The sequence below is a fragment of the Gavialis gangeticus genome, unplaced genomic scaffold, assembly GCF_001723915.1.
Source record: "Gavialis gangeticus isolate Ggan-Ray unplaced genomic scaffold, GavGan_comp1, whole genome shotgun sequence".
NCBI classification, from domain to species: domain Eukaryota; kingdom Metazoa; phylum Chordata; order Crocodylia; family Gavialidae; genus Gavialis; species Gavialis gangeticus.
The window spans coordinates 121,923,641-121,929,350 of NW_017729025.1; the positions used below are offsets into that span (position 1 = coordinate 121,923,641).

General features: G+C 41.2%; 1 protein-coding gene across 1 annotated transcript in view; it reads right to left on the reverse strand.

Moving 5' to 3' along the window:
* KIF18A (kinesin family member 18A) overlaps nucleotides 1–5,710 on the reverse strand; it is a 124,822-nt gene that overhangs the window by 82,264 nt on the left and 36,848 nt on the right. The gene's annotated exons all lie outside the window — the stretch shown is intronic.

Genomic DNA, 5,710 nt, shown 5'->3' on the forward strand with positions numbered 1-5,710 from the left:
CCCCCCCCCCCCCCAGAAATAGCAGTCACATGATCACATAGTTCTTCAGATTTCTCTGGACTTAGGAGGGGGTTTAATTTCAGGAATCAGGATCTACTAAGTAACATTACATATATAAGTTATATATAGTTTAGCTTTCCAGAAACTAAAAATAAGTTGTTCATCATTAATTTCAATTAAAGTATTTCATTTAGAGATGGATTCTTAAAGTTTCACCCCTAAAGAGACATTTCAAAAGGCAGTCTTGGGTGGCAGGCCACACACCAGTTTCTTAAAATATTTAATTTCAATTTCAGGTAAAAATGGAAAACACAAAATAACAATTTTTTAATACTATCATACAGGTTTACAGATTTACCAGATAACACATGAAGCGTTAAGCTCAATAACTATAATCATTTTGACATTTATTAAAAATTAAATCAATTAAAAAAAATTATAGAAAGTATATACAAACACATACTGCAAAAAATTGGCAAAGCTCCATATAAGTTCTATTCAGTTTGCTTTTCTCAGGTACCTTGTGCTACAATTGGTTCAATACCTGATGTTGCAATATGGAGAACCATTTAAAAATGATCTTCAGTGTGGATCATACAAATCTTATTTTAGACTTGTTTGTATTCATTGTAGAGAAGGCTCTCTCACATACCTACATGCATCTGAATAGAGAAGCCATGCATTGTCTATATCTACATACTACAGAGTAGGTTTTGGGAGATAGTTTTTTATAAACCTCAGTCAGGTTAAGTTTATAGTATGATGCTTTTGCTTTGCACTCTTGCAAGCTGCTCAATTCTAACTGCCTGGCTGTTGGAGTACTTTCTGGGACACATGTAAAAGGATTTTTAAATATAGCCAGAGCTTGCTTGTGAGATTTAAAATCTAAGAAGTGCCAGCTGAATTCTTTCAACAAATGCTGAATGATTTGGAAATACTTTTATAACATGGAACTTTGGATGCACTGGGTTCTTCATCCAGAAATATTTAGCACGGTGAAAAATGAACAACATAGACTTCTTTTAGTTACTTCTACAGTAGTTTTAATTTTTTTCCAGAAGACTTAACACTGTCAAAAAGAGCGGAAGCAAAGTTCTGCTGGCCTTGAAGCTTCCAATTCAATTAACTGAGAAGACCAGAAAAGGATAAATCATACAGTCACTTAGTATTATTCAGATGAAGTAAGTCTAGTCCTTTTTCATTCAGAAATTCAAAACAAAAAAAACTCTGTCCTCAAAAGAAAAGGGCATTGGCAGGGTCTCATGCGCTTAGCTATCAAACCGCCGCGAAATACACATTTCCAAATTCCACTCCAGAGTCTTCTAAAAAGGTCTTGAACTGCTGGTGATTGAGGCCTCTAGGTTTAATCAAGTTCACACAATGACATGCACAACTGATCTCTAGAATAGCACGCTGACCTTGCCATTGACAATGGCTCCCAGGAGTCTGCTCTTACCACTGCAGCAGCACAGATACCCCTACTATAGAGCTTAAGTGGGAAAGTAGGTGGTTAGAGTGCAGATGGCCCTTAACCCATACTAAAAGTCAACCAACTGCAACATAGATCTTTCTTAAAGAATGAAGGCATGGTAGTGGAGGCAGAGCTATTCTTTTCCACTGCCATTGTATCTGTTGTTATATCTGACATGTCTTGGGAACCATCACTTTTGCTGCAGAGCTGAGTCTGGAGTTGAAGAAACTTGGTCTTGTCCCAGTTACATGGATTTTTTTTTTAAAACTACTCTTTTCCACTGGTGCAGAGGATGTATTTGGGAGAATGAAGATGAGTGGCTCTTAACTAGGCCTGTGCCCAACCTAGCTTGCAAAAACAGTGAAGGAAAACTACAGGCACTGCAGCCAGGGGATGCCAATACCTCCACTGGGGCAGGGGTTCTTAAAGTTTCTCTCCTGAAGGGTCATTTCCAAGGAGCAATCTTGGGTACAACTACTTTCACTATAAATTCTAACATACTTTTTGCATGCTGCATAATACTACACAGACTGAATGGCATGGCCATGGCCTGATGAGGAAATGATTAAAAACATTACTACTGTACCACAACAAATGTGTTTGTGGGCCACACTTTGGGAACCCCTGCTCAAGAGTCTAATTACTACCTTTTCCTATCTAATGTTGCAAATGATTCCATTACTCAAGGTAACAGAAAATATTTATCTGAATTAATTCATCTAATATATTTGTCATGTCCTGTAAACTTGTACAAAAATGGCATCAGAGAATGGCCACCATTTCTGAACGTGGAGATATTTCAAATAGTGGGGTTTCATCCACGCTTAAAAAATAATTGGGATAGAACAGTGGTTTTCAAATTTTTTCCAGGACCCCTTTACCTGAAAAATACTTCAGTTTGTACCTCTTTTTCTGACATGTCTCTGTTGATACCAATGAGTGGCAACACCATTACTCACTGCACACTGACCAGTCAGAAGCTCCACTGTCATTAGTAAAATACAGGCAATTTATCTTTGGCAGTGCTGTGTACCCCTAAGGATACATTTATTACAGTTGGGGGATCACTGGGATAGAAGAAAATGACAGCTTCAGGATGGGACTCTTGTATTGTTTGGCTGGATTTGTTTTCAATTAAATTTGTTCCAGCAGCAATTTCTTTTCATAACATGAATTTGAATCACTTTTCTTGTGTGTTACGCTACAATGTTTTACCAGTATTTTACCAGTTATTATAAAGCCAAGCAGAATTAAAGAGATACCATGTCTCTATATTGGCAGAAATTGAACTACTTTATACATAATTTCCAGGAAATATATTATATTTATGCAGTTCCCCCCCCAAAAAGATAATTATTATGTTTGCTATAGTGTCAAACAAAAGTACATTAAAATAGAAAATAATGTCTTCAAGAATGAAGCGTACAGCCTTGGAATATCAGGAGAGCGGCACATATCACAGTAACAGGATAACTGAACTCAACTGTCCTATCAGTTATTGTCTTGTTTTAACCCTCTACATGTGTTGAAGATTAGATCACAGTAAACACAGCAACATTTTCAAAAGCACAAACTTCATTAATCAGCTTTTTGAACACAGGACTCAAAGGGTTTCTGAATCTTTCAAAGTACAATGTTGGTTGACATGAGTATTGTTACTATAATCAGTTATACACACTTCACTCAGCAGCAAGTTTTTGAAAAAATCAGTCCCAAAGTGTCTTGAAGGTTACAACATAACTGATTTGTGACTTAAAACAACAATAATCTAAACAATAAAAAAGCTAAAATCTGGAAGCTTGAAAAAAACAGCGATAAAAACATCTTCTGCAAGCATGATTACATCTTCAAGAACAGGAGTTGGCAATCTACAGTCTGTGGGCTAGATCTGGCCCACAAAACTATTGGATCTGATGGAGCTTTGGTTGTGGGTGGTTCTGCCTGTGCCACACTACAGCTAGGTGTCCTGGGTTTCCATGGATGGAGAACTCTCCTGGCACTGTGCTGCAGCCAGGCAGAAGGGAGAAGTGGTTGAGACAGCCAGGTCTTAGTGCCTAGGCACCTCAGACCCAAACTGGGTCATTCCATGCCTCCTACCAAAAACCACTGCTGATCCTTGTTCTATCAGATAACAAATACTTCTGCATATGCTTATACTAAATCTCTAAAAACAGCTTTTCTCCATATTTAAAATAATGGACATAAGCATTAAGAAAGACAAAAATGAAACAAAAAAGGACATCTTTTGTTTCTGTTAGGTTTTTTTATATTTAAAAAGTTTCTTTTCTTAGATGAACAAAAATATGAACTATGTCAAGTATAAAATAATGTGTTGCTCTTTTCAGTTCTTATTGTCATTCAACTAAATTCTTATTTTCAGAAAACTGTGAATAGCATAATTAAACTAGGCATGTAAACAGGAACCGATTACCCACATTGTTGTTGATTTAGATCCAGACATTTGATAGGAATTATATATTACTGACAATGAAACGTTTTCACTTTTCCAAATATTAAATTCTACTCATAATTAGGAACTTCAGCATTAGGTTATTCAGCTAAATTAGCATGCAGATTATCTTTTCTCAAAAGTTCTCCAAGATTCTAGTCTCTTGCTAAAAGAATCAAAGCATCTTTACAGAAGTGACGGATTTGATAGTTACCTATTCATTTTGAGTGGAATCTTGTCATGCACTACTAATTTGTCACTTTTCCTCTGAGAAGTTACAATCTTAAGCAACAACATGAAATCTGGTAACATGGGCTTGCAATTTTGCCTGTTTTTAAAGCTGGAAGAACTAGGTTAGTATACTGGATCATTTGGAGTAAATCCAACTGGATATTTCTCAGAAACCAACGGCTGCGGTATGAAGAGATGAATTCAGTAAAAGAAAAAAAAAAAATCATTCTATAGTTTCTTCTCTCTTAGTATGAAGGTCCATAGCTTGGAACACTAATTTTTCTGGTTTGTTTTCTTGTTTCCTATCATGGGCGTACCACATGAAAAACAAGGAACAAATGAATCGCAGGGAAACAAAAATGTCCTCCCCAAGGATAAAAGAAAAAAAATAGTAGGGGTGCAGCAAAAAATTTTTTTTGCGCCGATACCAATGTCTGATTATTGACCAGCCATATCAGCCGATACCGATCTGATTCCTGATATGCAGCCTGGCAGTTTGGAGAGTGGCGTCTGGCTGGTGAGCCTACTAGGGGGCAACGGGTATGGAGTAGGGAGATCGAGGCCCTCGCTGTGAGGGAGGGACTGGGGCAGGGCTGCCCAACCAAGGTGGGGTGCAGGATGGAGCTGGTAGCTTGTCCAGGTGGGTAGGAAGGTAGACTGCTTCTGCTGCTATGCACATGTGCCCCTCCCCCTGCCAATCTGCACATGGGACGAGGGTGGGATGCCCACTGAGTGCTCGGGGCTGCTCCAGCCTCTCCCGGGTGGCTGTGCTTGGGTCAGTTGGGGTGGCTGATGGTGGCATTGAGGGGGGCTGGGAGGGCTACATTGAATTTTGAGGTGTCTCTAGCTCCCCCTGTAGCTCCCTTCCCAGTGCCACTGCTGCCTGCCCTACCCAAGCGCAGCCATGCCACTCCACGCAAGACAGAGACTGGGAGGAGAGTGAACACCAGGAGGAAGAAACGCCGGGTCCTAGTCATCGGGGACTCCCTCCTGCGAGGGCTGGAAGTTCCCATCTGCTGGCCCAACCCCATGTCACGACAGGTCTGTGTCATGCCTGGGGCTCGGGTCAGGGACATCACGGAGAGGATCCCGGCCTGCATCCCGGTACCCCTTGGTTGTCGTCCATGTGGGTAAGAACAACACAGCAAGAGGCAACCCTGACCACATTATGAGGGACTTCGAGGCTCTGGGGGCCAGGCTGAAGGAGACGGGGGCGCAGGTGGTATTTTCCTCTCTTCTTCCGGTGAGTGGGCGGGGACGGAGGCACGGGGCCTGCATTGGCGAGGTCAACCGGCGCTTACGCAGCTGGTGCCGCCAGGCAGGCCTTGGGTTCCTTGACAACGACCCATGCTTTCGGGAGGGTGGATTGCTGGGGCGCGATGGGCTTCATCTCTCCCCTAATGGCAAGCGTGTCTTCTCTTCCAGGTTGGCTGATCTCGTACGGCGAGCTTTAAACTAGACTCGCCGGGGGAGGGGGCTGCAGGAAGACGAGGAGACGCCATCAGGGCAAGGAGTGCAAAGGTAAGTAATGGGGGTCCTGATAGTCTTCCTAATCGGGG